Here is a 14,835-nt window from a genome sequence, read left to right on the forward strand (position 1 = left end):
AAAAATCACAAAGGTTAGGTCTCAAGCTCTTACCTATCTCTGACAATGCGAATCACGGGTGCACAGGATGACCACAATGACAAGAAACTCTCTGGGAAAGCTCTCTGACCTCCACAGCTCAACAATGCAAATGATTGATATTTGGACCCCATGGCCATATCTTTCACCATTTTTTCCATCTCTTAGGGAACATTACAAAAGCCTGGGATCTCCGTTAACAAAATAGAAAGAGACACGAAAATCAATCCCATAATATCTTCATCATGGAACCCTCCATTCTCATAAACATAAAAAGTCATTTTCTAGGCCTACCGCACATGTCAGGTACTTCTCCATCTCTCTAGGTCCATAAACATGCATTGCATATGTATGTCTTGAATGATTCTTTCACTTCAGGTTTTGGTTGTATCCAATGTAGGAATATCACACATGGCGAGCTTTAACCAACACCTCGACAAGCGAAAAGAAAGAAAGCATCATTCTCCACTCAGCATGATAGGCTTCCCCCTAAAAATATTTGCATATCCTGACATCATTTCTCTAAAATGTGCCATAAACATCTCAACCATGTTTATCAGCATCTCACACTTGTACATGATAAGAATTCACGCTGGTTGATAGAACCCCCCCCATGGATCCCTTCATCATTGTAGATCCTTCTTCACATAGAGGAGCCATGACCACTCACTCCAGCCTGGGAACCATCTCACATACATATCTAAAAGTTTAGCCTCATTATGCTACATTCAATATACATTCACCTCATTTTCCCAGGCCCCCTCACAATTACTAATGGATCCACCTCCATGTCCTACATTTGGCCTATCGTTCATCCACGTCACAAATCCCATTTGTACCACTTCACTCACCCACCCGACATGGAGAAAACCCAATGGGCCCCCCACCCTCAGTAGATACATTACATCTTCACACAGGTTACTATCATCATGGGGCACCCATCTCTATGGCTGTACATCCAAACTAACCCCTATTCTTTTGGAAAGTGTGCAAAGATTTTTTCAAAAAAAAAAACTCCCATCCACATTTGATTGTTACAATTCATGGCCCTCACCTGCCTACAGTTTCTGATCACCTTTGGTCACATCTCATTAGCAAATCACCCCCATTTTTCACGTTCGTCAAAAATAACTTACACCCATCCTAGAAATCCTGTTATAGCTCTGATACCACTTGTTATAGATCTGATATGAAAATATATGAAAATACAAATATACCCAAGAAATAACAAGATAGAAATAGAAATGCTTCTTTATTGATCAAACCCTTCAGGTAGGGCAACACCATACATTCACTCCTTGAGGAAAGAGAGCAATCCACAAGCCATATGCCTGTTCATACAATAATCCTTGACATCTCTCAATGGGGAGTCTCTAGCCTCTATGTAGGCCTCATACATACAATACCATGGGTCATTACCATGGTTCCCTCAATACCATCTATCTAATACCATGGGCCCATTACATTATTACTAACTACTTGTGGTCCCTTACATGATATGGGTTAACCACCTTATTTATTACTATGGCCCATCCCATTGTTACATTATTCCCATGGGTACCTCCCTTTGTACCCCATATTACCCCCCCTAGGTATATAACATTCCACCCCCCTTAGCATGTTTCGTCCCCGAAACATGGGAAGAACACAAATAATAAGATCTACTCAAAAGAGTAGTCCACTGGTACAATGCACGTGCATCTAACCATCCAAGAGAAAGGTTAACCCTCGATCTTGCTGGTGCCTCACTCACTTGAGATGGAAGTTAACTGTGGCAGCTCTTCTATGTTGATGTGTAGTAGGTGGATCTTCGCTCCTCTCTATCTGTCATGCAGGGGTTGTTGTCCTTGTGGCTAATTGGTTGCCATGTTGCTGGTTGTTGTCTTGTGGGGTGATGTGGGTGATGATAAGTTGATGTTTTAACCCACGGTGTCTTTTTCTTTAATTCAAGCCTTACTAGAGCCTGACTGTTATCTGGTGCATGTTGTGGTGCATGCTGTGGTGTCTTATCTTCCAATATTACTTCAACTATTGAGTCCTCATCTGATGTATCAGCACCTGTAACCTTTTCTTCTTCAGCCTCTATTTGTGTTTGATTGTCGATCATCACTGGCTCATCATCTGATATGTCAATCCCTGGAACATCTTCTGCTTCAGCCTCCTTGGACTCTACTTGTTTATTAATGGAAATATCCTGTAATGTAATTTTCTTCTTTTTATACCAGAGCTTCAGGAATTTCTTCTACACATTAATATTGAAAGCACCCACTGATTCCATCCAAGGGTATCCCAAAACAACATCCATGTTATCCATATCTGAAGTATAAAAATCACCAGGCAACACATACTTATCCATAGAAAGCTTCAAATCCTTATAAACTTGAATATCCTCATCATCAACCTGTGTGTTTTCAATGTGTTTTGCTGGAACTTGTAATTTTTTGGCCAAATTAACATTGATAAAATTATGCTTGCAACTAGGATTTATAGACACAACGATCTTATCCTTCTGAATCAATCCATGAACCTGCAACAAGGAGACACCCGTAGAAAATAACCCCTTACATGTCTCATTCTCCCTTTTTCTAGCCCGAGACCATTTGTCTAAAAGAACTCGTTCAAATTTTGCATCTGAAAGTTTGGTCAACTGCTTGTTGTCAATTGAGAACCACCATTTGGTAGCCTCATCTTTGAAACCAAACCACACTAAATCCTTCCAATCTTTCCCATATGTGATCTTTTTTTGTTTTATGACTTCTTCAATAGTAAGACCATTATCTTTCCCTATAAAATATAGCATCTCCATGAAGAGGGTTTGAGAAAAATTCACTTACTTGGAGAAAATTTGAAATGGCCACAATTATGTCAATATTGCTCAGAATCTCTACCATGACCTGTTTTCGGAAATGAAACAGCCATTCTGCATCTTCCCATGTGTTAGAAATCTTGTTCTAGGCACTAGAACTTCAGATCTGCGCTGCAACTCTCCCGCTGTCACCAAAAATTATGAAAAAATAGCTGATTTTAAATCAACGATATCTCCCTCATCTGGACTCTGATTCGACTGATTTTTGTTTTTTGAAATCGAGTATTTTTGCACAAAGAATTCAGATCTGCAATTAGATTTTGTAGATTTTGCCCCGAAACGTACAGATCTGCGTCGCAAATTCGCTGCCCTGAAAAAATATCTGCAACACCACTGATTTTTAGATTAGCGATATCTCCTTCATCCGGACTCCAATTCGGCTGAATTTTTTTTTCGAAATCGGGTATTTTTTCACAAAGAATCCAGATCTACAATTATATTTTGCAGATTTTTCCCCAAAATGTACAGATTTGATTTTCAAACTCACCGCTATCAACACGTCAACAACCACTACGTTGATTGGACACAAAGAAATTGTTGTCCAATTGTAATCAGTTCCAATTAGCCATAATAATGAGCATGGTACATGGCCACCTCGTATAGACACACCCTTACTGTATTTTTTTAACTAGAGCATGGGTATCATTCATACTCAATCAAGGGGTTTTGTTTGGTTGTGTTATATTCTTTCCATGACTAGCCTCCCTAGTTAATTATGGAGTTAGAGGGGAGGTGGAGCCCCCCTTTCATTGCACTGACTGTGTAGTGGGGGTGGGGGGGGGGGGCTTTGAGGGGGGTGGTTAGCCCCCCTCTATGGGGTCTAGGGCAGCGCCCCGAGGAAATTTTTTTTGGACCCTATATTAGGTTGGGTGGATGCCTTTGTTACTGAGGGGTTTCGCTCAGGCCTGTGGTAGTCCCTGTTCAGTGGGAGATCTGTGAGATCGATTCTGGTGGTGAAAGATGATGGTGAGCAGTGGAAAGATAGAGATCGAGAAATTTAATGGTCAGAGTTTTGAGTTATGGAAACTCAAGATGGAGGATCTGTTGGTGGATAAATAATAGTGGATCATGGTAGATCTAGGTACTAAACCAACGGGATTGTTCGATGAAGAATGGAAGAAGTTGGATCAGAAGGCAAAGAGCACAATACGATTGTATACCTAGATTTAGTATTGCTGAATGTATCGGGGGAAGCTACAATGAAGGCTTTGTGGGACAAGTTAGGGACGTTGTACCAATCTAAGTCTCTAGTGAATAAACTGTTCCTACGGAAAAAGATGTACAACCTAAGGATGAAAGATGGAGACTCGGTGACAGAGCATTTGAACGCATTTAATACTATGGTAAGTCAGTTATTATTTTTTGATATTAAAATTTCAGATGAGGATAAGTGCATCAATTTGTTGTGTTCTCTACTAGATTTGTGGGATAGTCTGGTTATTGCAATAGGTAGAAATGCAACTGCCTTGTAGTTTGATGAAATAGTCTCATCCTTGTTGATGGAGGAGATGAGACGGAAAAATATGGAGAGATAGAATGGTGATGCCTTGTTTGTACCAGGACGTTCCCAGAACAGAAAAAAAAACAAGTCATCAAGTGGGAGATCTAAATCTAGAGGGAGATCTAAATCTTCAGGAAAACTTGTAAAGGTGGTGTCCTGGAAATGCGGAAACGAAAGGCACTACAAAAGGGACTGTAAATCTAAAGCTCCTGACAAAGGAAAGGGATCTGATGATTCTCCTTCTGCAGAGGCAAAAACCACCTCAGATGAAGGTGGGGATGTGTACTTGGCTTCTTCAAGTACACATGTAGATCATGAGGCATGTTTGATTGACTTAGGTGCATCCTTTTACTTCACTCCCAATAGAGAGTGGTTTTGCGAGTATGAGAAATATGATGGTGGTGATGTCTTCTTGGGGGATGATAAGAAGGTTAGAATCATTGGTCGTGAAAAAGTAAAGTTGAAGTTGCAAGGTGGAAGGGTTAGAACACTTCCAGGTGTTATTCATATTCCTGCATTGGCCAAAAATCTGATTTCTGTAAGCAAGCTGGATAATGAAGGTGTAAAAATAATGTTCGAGAAAGATATCTGCAAGATGGTTCGGGAAGCACTCATATTGATGTGGGGAGTTTGGATTGGAACTCTGTGCAAGCTGTAAGGTAGCACTGCTATTGATGGGTGCAACAGTTCTGTGGTTCCAGAAATTGGAGCAGAAAACCTAGTGGTGTCTAGAGAAAATACCATGTTGTGGCATCAAAGGCTTGGACATATTGGAGAGAAGGGCCTTTGAATACTTCATGGTAAAGGTATGGTAGAAGGTATGACTAATAGCTATCTGGATTTCGATGTCTGTGAAAATTGTGTATATGGGAAGCAAAATCGGGTGAGTTTCCCCTCTGGTGGTAAGAGGGTGAAATAGATATTACAGCTTGTGCACAATGATGTGTTTGGACCTATGAAGGGTCCATCACTGGGTAAGTATGTGTACTATGTATCATTTATAGATGACTTCTCAAGGAAGACATAGATATATTTCCTCAAGAAGAAATTTGAATTCTTTGATAGGTTTAAAGAATTTAAGGCTCTGGTGGAAAACCAGATAGAGAAGAAGATAAAGGTGTTGAGGTCAAATAACGGTGGAGAGATTTGAAGCAAGGAATTTGAAGAATTCTGTAAGAAGTGTGGTATAGCATGACAGAAGACTACTCCATAAACACTTGAGCAAAATGGAGTTGCAGAAAGAATGAACAAGACATTGATGGAAAGGGCAAGAAGCATGCTCAGTGGTGTCGACTTATCACATGAATTCTAGGCAGAGGCGATGGAGACAGCATGTTACCTGGTCAATTGATCCAAAATGGGTCTTGGATAGACTTCTAAGTCTAAAGTGTTCCTCACAGAGGAAAATGAAAGTCAAGGGCTGATCCTGGAAATAGTCCCATTGCGTAGATCTTTTCACTCTGAATCTACTGCAATTTGAATGGGCTAAAATGGACTTAAGATGAAGAAGTTATTGCAGAATGAAGTTTGCCATGGTTCTTTGAAAAGGAGGCAAAATCTTCCAAAAATGGGCTTAAGGCCTTATAAAGGAAAATCACATCGAAAGGGTTAAGAGGAGGACTTAATGCAAGGGTGGAAGGAACCCCCAATTAGCGATCTCTGATATGTCGGATCGGAGGTAGGCTGCACCCGATATTGGGACCCTAGGTATTGTGATATGTGATTGAATCGGCGATCGAGGTGATCGGTGATCGGAGGAGCAGAAGGCATAGACCCCGCCAATGCAATATGCGAGGTGTGATATTGGTAATCGGTAGATTGGCAGTCGACATAACCAAAGGGAAGACCCCTGGGTCCATTGCGATTGCGATATGCGATACAGCGACAGGGCCGATAGTGATACACCGATATCGGCGATCAGTGATCGGCGATCGGTGATCCCTGATACAAGGGCCGTTGACATGCGATGTGTGACTGCGATTGTGATAAGCAATAAAGGGCTGGACCCGATGGGATTATAAACCTAATTTCATAAGTTTTCAAATCCGGGAATTTGGGATTTTCAACGTGTATCCCGCGTATTGAGGTTTTTGACCTCTCGCCTATGCGATTGTGATATGTCGATAAAAGGCAGACCTAATAGGGTTTATAGGGGCGATTCGATAATATTTGAAGTCTAGATTTCACGCCCGATAGTGTATTTCTGTGCGTATTCTCTGTGTATTGGAAATTTGGCCATTGTTTGGATTTCTGCACAGGAAGGCCAAACGACTGGGTTCTCCGTGCCTGCCAGTCCATTTCCATTGGGAACAACCATCACATCTATGTGTTATGAAGCACAAAGGCCACAAAGGCAAAAGGGAATGATTCCTCATGATTAGGGACAGAGGAACAGATGGAAGCCACAGAGCCAAGGGTTCCTTAAAGGCCATAAAGCCAAGCGAAGTAGACAAGTTCTTGTTTTAGAGAGCACAACTATTGAAAGTTGTTGCTGAAGGTTGCTAAGAGTCACTTGGAGGTCGAGCGAACTATAGAGGCACGCAGAGGCCAAGAGAAGCTTGTGAGAGCCAAGAGCCCGAGCCAGAGCCAAGAGCCAAAGCTAGAGCCAAGAGCCAGAGCCAAGAGCCAGAGCCAGAGCTAGAGCTAAGAGCCAAAGCGAGAGCCAGAGTGAGAGCAAGAGCCAGAGCCAGAAAGCTTGAGAGATTCAGAGCTAGGGATAAAATGGTGTTCTAAGCCCATTATTTCTGTGTAATCCAATGGAGTTGAGCATGGAGCTTGTAAAAGAACTTGTGCCATAATCCCGGAGAGCCTAGTTGAATTGACTAGAGCTCAAGGAGACGTAGCCAGGGAGGTTTGGGAGAACTCCATATTATGTTGTTGTCTCATGTGTTTGCTTATTTGCTACATTGTATTTACTATTATGTGTGTTTTACATCATCATAAGCAAATGAACTTAAGCACTTGAGCAATTAAAAACAAACACAAGTATACACCTATTTTCAAGCACTTTTTAATTCCGCAATTTGTTAATCATAAGGTCTTGGAAATATTTAAGCTTTGGAAGTGGGAGAGGTTCTTGTAAGCTGACAAGAAGCCTTTAGTGCCCCATTTTCAGATTAGGTGGTATCAGAGCAGGTCATATCAGATTTTGTTTTATCAGAGCTTAAGATTGATTAACCCCACCTTCAAAGAAGGTGATATCAAAGCTGTTTATATCACAGCAAGTGGTATCAGATCAGAATGCTTGATTGACATAGCAAAAATTGCTTGTCTGAAAGGTGTTTAAATAGTCAGAGGTTGATTGTATGCTTGTTTTCAGACTGACTATTGTTTTAGTTTGTAGAGGTGAAGGGAAAGCTATTGATAGCTCAGTCTAGGAGAGGACAAGAAGGAAGAAGAGCTGAAGGCATTCTTCTTATCCCAAAGGATCTCAAAGAAATCCTGGAAGCACAAGAGGTTTGTTGCAAAAGGTTGCTTGAATAAGCTCTTTGTTAATCTTGTCTCAAGTTTTTTTGTTCATTGGCATAATGACAACTTCTACAAGTGAGTCCTCAAATTCTGCTTTCTTCACAAGATTCTTTGATGAAGACATGAAGCAAGACTTGTCCACCATGATGGATATGGTGAGAGAAATGTATGAGGATGGAACGAAGAGCAACATACTTAGAGAGTAGTTGAATTCTGTGGAGGACGAGACGCAGTTGCTTTTTGACAAATTGCAGAAATGGAGAGGCAACTTCATATTGCAAATATGAACCTAAAAAGGATGCATGAGTTGGAGACACAACTCTTTATTGCCAAAGAAGCCTTAGTCAAGTATCAACTTGAAGAAGAGGTAAACAATTCCTGTTTGTCTTCAAATTCTTCTACGAATGTTTATATTGGTTCTTTTGAAAAAAAACCAGAGGCATAGGTTCCAAGTTAATGTCCAAGATGGGCTATGAAGGAAAAGGCTTGGGTAAACATGCACATGATATTGTTGAGCCAGTAATGATTGAGGAAAGGCCTAAGTATTTGAGTCTTGGCTATGGACAATCTTATGGAGAAAGTTCCAAAGCTGCCATGAAGGCCATTGAAATAGTTCCAAGAAGGAGTTTCATTTTAGGTCTTCTACCTCAAGAGTGTAAAGATTGTATTCATGGGGAATGCAATAGCTTGAAACATCATTTGAAAGATGCAGGTGTTCATAAGCATGCACTTGAACCAGAGAGTTGTGGAAACTCTGAAAGCATTGAAGAGGTTGATGATGTTCCAAAGGGAGCCACTTCTTCATTTAATTCACCTCATCATGAAGGCAATAAAGGTGAAAGAGAAAGGTATAAATCTGGTTCTAACCATATTCCTTTTGATTGTGTTAAGCATGATAAATTATCATATAAGTATGGGAAAAGAATAGCATGTTCCTTTTGTGGTTTGGATAGCCATAATGTTTCTAGACGTTGGAAGAGAATGGCCACATATAGGAAACTTTTGAAGGAAAGGAAGCAAGAAGCCAAAGGTCCAAACAAGGCAAATCATGCTGTTAAGAGGATGCACATGTGTTGGACCTACTACCATAAGCAATGACACATTGATGAAAAGTGTTGGACTCTGAATCCAACAATGCTTCCACAAAACTTGAAGAAGGTGGAAAGAGAGAATGGCAAGAATGGAAAGGAAGTTTCCATGATTGATGTGTTTCAGGATGATTCACATGTTGATACTGATGTGTAGATAAAGGTAACACCTTTGAAATGGATTGGTAAGAAATGGTTAGAATTCTTATCCAATTAAGATTGCATGTTTATTGATATAAGGAATCTATTTGCATTTCTTTGTTAATGGAATTCAGGTTGCAAGATTTTACCAAGAAAGTGAATGGAAAAGTTGAGTAGGAGACTCACTTTGTTGCCGCAACATTATATTTATTTCAACTTTGAAAGTACAATGTGCTTAAGCGAAAGTTGAAGGATGAAATGCATGCATGAGAATGATATGCATGAACATAGGGATGTTGATGATTTCCTTGTATTTGAACATGTATGTTTAATTACCTTGAAGGGTTGATTGCTTTGCCATGCATTTGATGCAATATTGACTTGAGAAAAGTTGATTTGGTCTCCAAGATGGAGATAATGATGAAGTGTTTCATCTTTGAAAAAGAGTCCTAGAGGTCTTTTTCTACATGCTTGACTTGAAGGGTCAATTGTTTTAAAGGCATGTTTTGTGGGCTTGTTATCTAGTCCATCATTTGTATGCAGATGTAAGACATGGAGGTGTTCACAAGATGTGAAAATATGTTTCTTTTGTTGAAGCAGAAGTTTAGGCCATCCAGTTGTTGTCTGTATTTCTGTTGTTGTTAACAGTTGTTGTTGACAACTTGGCAAACAGGTAGAAATGAAAATTTTGTGAAGCAGATGTAACTTCACATTGGTTTGAGCCACCTTGAATCAATGATCAAGGAAGAGAAGTTCAAACTACCTTCTGTGACCATCTCAACATGAGTTCTGCATGAAGTCAAGGAGGAAGACAGTTCTTCCCAAGAGGACCAGCACATCCAGGAAGGAGAGTGGTCAAAGGCTTTGGTTCAGAGGCATTATGCAAGGCAAGTGTATGGAGGCTGAAAGAAGAGGGTGTTGTTACTCTCATTTACAGTTCATATCAGTATGTCAGTCTTTTGGAGACCAAAAGTTATTTTAGTGGGAAGGTGTGATCCAAAATGGATCTTGGATAGACTTCTAAGTCTAAAGTGTTCCTCACAGAGGAAAATGAAAGTCAAGGGATGCTCCTGGAAATAGTCCCATTGTGTAGATCTTTTCACTCTGAATCTACTGCAATTTGAATGGGCTAAAATGGACTTCAGATGAAGAAGTTATTGCAGAAAGAAGTTTGTCGTGGTCCTTTGAAAAGGAGGCAAATTCTTCCAAAAATGGGCTTAAGGCTTTATGAAGGAAAATCACATCGGAAGGGTTAAGAGTAGGACTTAATGTAAGGGTGGAAGGAACCCCTGATTAGCAATCTTTGATATGTCAGGTCGGAGGTAGGCTGCACCCGATATTGGGACCCCAAGTATTGCGATATGTGATTGAATTGGCGATTGGGGTGATTGGCGATTAGAGGAGTAGGAGGCATAGACCCCGCTGATGCGATACGTGAGGTGTGATATCAGCGATCGATGGATCAGTTGATTGGTAGTTGGCATAACCAAAGGGAAGACCCCCGGGCCCATTGTGATTGTGATATGCGATACAACGATGGGGCCGATAGCGATACGTCGATATCGACAATTGGTGATCGGTGATCCCCGATACAAGGGCTGTTGACATGCGACGTGCGACTGTGATTGCGATAAGCGATAAAGGGCTGGAACCGATGGGGTTATAAACCTGATTTCATAAGTTTTCAAATCCAGGGATTCGGGATTTTCAATGTATTCCCGTGTATTGAGGTTTTTGATCTCCAACTTATGCAATTGCGATATGCCGATAAAAGGCAGACCTGATAGGGTTTAAAGGGGAGATTCGATAATATTTGAAGTCCGGATTTTGTGCCCAATAGTGTATTTCCACACATATTCTTGGTGTATTGGAAATTTGGCCATTTTTGGGATTTCTACATAGGAAGGCCAAACGACCGAGTTCTCCGTGCCCGCCGGTCCATTTCCATTGGGAACAACCATCACATCTGTGCGTTTTGAAGCATAGAGAGACACATAGGCAAAAGGGAATGATTACTTATGATTGGGGACAAAGGAATGGATGGAAGTCATAGAGGGGAGGGTTCCTCAAAGGCCATAGAGCCAAGCGAAGCAGATAAGTTCTTGTTTCGGAGAGCACAGCTATTGAAAGTTATTGCTGAAGCTTGCTAGAAGGTTGCTGAGAGTCGCTTGAAGGTCGAGCGAGCTATAGAGGCATGCAAAGGCTGAGAGAAGCTCGTGAGAGCCAGGAGCTAGAGCCAAGAGCCAGAGCCAGAGCCAGAGCTAGAGCCAGAGCCAGAGCCAGAAATCCTGAGAGCTTCAGAGCTAGGGATAAGATGGTGTTCTAAGCCCATTATTTCTATGTAATCCAATGGAGTTGAGCATGGAGCTTGTAAAATAACTTATGCCATAATCCCAGAGAGCTTAGTTGAATTGACTAGAGCTCAAGGAGATGTAGCCCAAGAGGTTTTAGTGAAATCCATATTATATTGTTGTCTCATGTGTTTTCTTATTTGCTGCATTATATTTACTGTTATGTGTGTTTTACATCAGCATAATAAAATGAACTTGAGCACTTGAGAAGTTAAAAACAAACACAAGTATACACCTATTTTCAAGAACTTTTTAATTCCACAATTGGTTAATCATAAGGTCTTGGAAATATTTAAGCTTTAGAAGTGGGAGAGGTTCTTGTAAGCTGACAAGAAGCCTTTAGTGCCCCATTTTCAGATCATCAATAGATCACCTTCATCAGCATTGGAGGATAAGACTCCACAAGAGGTATGGACTGGTAAGAAACCCTCTCTTTCACATCTGAGGGTATTTGGATGTGATGCATATGTACATGTTCCAAAGGAGAAAAGAACCAAGTTGGATAGTAAATCTAAAAAGTGCATCTTTATTGGGTATAAGGATGGTTTATAGGGTTATAAGCTTTGGAACCCAGTAACAAGGAAGGTTGTGTACAACCGAGATGTGGTGTTCAGAGAGGTGAAATATGTTATTAAACATGAAGTCAAACCAAAGGAACCTGAGAAGATAGAGTTTGAGCTTAAGGAGGAAGAATCAGACTTTACAGTAGAGGAGGAATCAGAAGACGAAGAGCCACAAACTCCGAGTGTGAGAAGATCAGTTCAAGAAAAAAGGCAGCCAGAAAGGTATAGTCCATCTGCTTTCTGTTCAAAATTTTCTTTATCTGTTACTGATGATGATCCCAGAACTATGAAGGAAGGCTTGGGATCTGGTGGAGTTGTCGGCTGGAAGGAAACTCATTGTTAGCAAATGGGTGTTCAAGAAGAAGACAAATTTAGAAGGAAAGGTGGAGAAATACAAAGCTCGATTGGTAGCAAAAGGTTATTCCCAGGTGTTGAGAATTGATTTTGGTGATATTTTTTCTCCTATTGCCAAGGTAGCTTCTATTAGATTACTTTTATTTGTTGATGCTGCTTTTGATTTTGAGGCAAAACAGATGGATGTGAAGACATCATTTCTTCACGGGGATTTGGAAGAGGAGATCTACATGAAGCAATTTGAAGCCTTTGCGGTGAAGGGTAAGAAAGAATTGGTATGCAAGTTAAAGAAGTCTTTGTATGGGTTAAAACAGTCACCAAGGATGTGGTATTAGAAATTTGATACATTTATATGGGGACTTGGCTTCACCAGAAGAAAAGCAGATCACTGTGTGTATTTTAAATTAATTGGTGACCATGTTATTTATCTAGTCTTGTATGTGGATGATATGTTGTTGGTTGGAAATGACAAAGAAATTATCCAGGATTTTAAGACCCAATTGTTCTCCAAATTCGACACAAAAGATATTGGTGCTGCAAACTATATTTTGGGCATGGAAATTAAAAGAGATCAGGAAAATAGGAATCTCTGGTTAAACCAGAGGAAGTATGTTGAGAAAATACAGCAAAGGTTTAATATGAAGTATAGTAAACTAGTGAAGGTTCCTATTCCTATAGGTGTGAAGTTATCTGTTGAACAGTTTCCCAAGAGACATGAAGAGGAAGAGGAGATGTCCCGTGTTCTAGATGCAAGTGAGTTTGGTAGCCTGATGTATGCAATGGTTTGTAATAGACCAGACATTGCACTTGTAGTGGGAGTATTGAGCAGGTTTATGTCAAAACTAGGAAAGGATCATTGGACAACAGTGAAGCAGGTTTTCATGTATTTGCATGGCACTAGTGATTATGGGTTGTGCTAGCAAGGAAGACAAAGATTGGATAGAGTTTTGGAAATCCGTGGCTTTGTTGATGTAGACTAGGCTGGAGATCTGGATTAGTGAAGATCTACAAGTGGGTATGTGTTTAACCTATTTGGAGGTGCAATCAGCTGGATGAGTAAGAAACAATCTGTAGTGGCATTATCAACTACAGAGGCAGAATACATGGCAGCCACTGATGCAAGCAAGGAAGTAGTTTGGCTGCATAGATTGTGTTCAAGTATGGGGTTAGTATAGGGAGCTATAAGGATAGACTGTGACAACCAAAGTGCAATTTTCTTGGCAAAGAACCCTTCTTATCATTCAAAGACAAAGCACATTGATTTTCAGTATCACTTTGTGAGGGATATGATAGAAGACAAAAAGGTGTTGCTGGTAAAGGTGGACACTTTGAAGAATATTGTAGATGCATTGACGAAATTTGTGAGCTCTGAGAAGTTCTCTTGGTGTATAGAAACAATGGGCATTTCAGGGCTAGATAAATGACTATGATCTCCTGTGGCCCCATGTGGAAAGAAAGCAATAAGTGGGAGAATGTTGGGTTGTGTTATATTCTTTCCACGACTAGCCTCCCTAGTTAACCGGGAGTTAGAGGGGCAGCGAAGCCCCCTCCTTCTTTGCGTTGACTACACATTGGGGGGGTCACAGGGGGTTTGAGGGGGCCAGTTTTGGGATCTAGGTCAAAACCTCTGTGTATATGTGTTTTATGTGTTATGCTCTTGCATTGTTTATTTTCTTTTCTTAGAATTCATATGCAGGTAATTTCTACACGGGGTTAAAACCTACAGGTTTTTCTCTCATCTTTGAAACAAGCTATCCTCTCTCTCAAAAAGTTAATCAAACTCTTCAAATGAAATGAAAACATGATGTATTTTGGTTATATGTTTTCTCCTAACCTCATACATCATGGGGAAAATTTTAACACCATAAAATCGTACACCTGCTAGTATAATCCAGAAGACATTAAAAATGTCCAATAGAAGGCATAGGTGGACACTTTTCTAGTTGAATACATTATAAAGATTAAAAAATCAAAGGTTTTCCTAAGGTCCAAAGTTTATAAAGGAAATCAATTAAGGCCGCATGTATGTTTCTTCGATAAATGCGTGGATGTGGCATATCCTCAAAAAGTCGTGTGGTTGTAGAAAAGGTGACTCAGCGTACCGGGACCACTCTGCACACTTGGAGTCGATTTCTTGATACAAGATCGGCCTAGTATAGCCGAATTCAAGTCACCTTGGAGAAGCATAGCCCTAAATGGAATCCTCTTGTCCTACTCATGTTTCTTTATCATACATGTACCATGAGAGGGAAGAGGGATTCAAAAAACTCTATATAAATAGGCCATGGGAGAGCCAAAAAAATAGACATTGTTATGTTGGCCAAATTGCTTCTAATAAACCCAACATCTTAGTGAGTGAATAGGAATCCACCATTTGGAGAGTCTTCACACTTCTTTTAGAGAGAGGAGAAACTTGCAAAGAGATTGAGGAAAGGAAACCCCCTTGCTGAGGATTTTTGAGCTCCTTAGCTCAAGGAATTCACTT

The sequence above is a fragment of the Pinus tabuliformis genome, chromosome X (assembly GCF_031772625.1).
Source record: "Pinus tabuliformis cultivar Carrire ecotype Pingquan chromosome X, CPIR1, whole genome shotgun sequence".
Lineage (NCBI taxonomy): Eukaryota > Viridiplantae > Streptophyta > Pinopsida > Pinales > Pinaceae > Pinus > Pinus tabuliformis.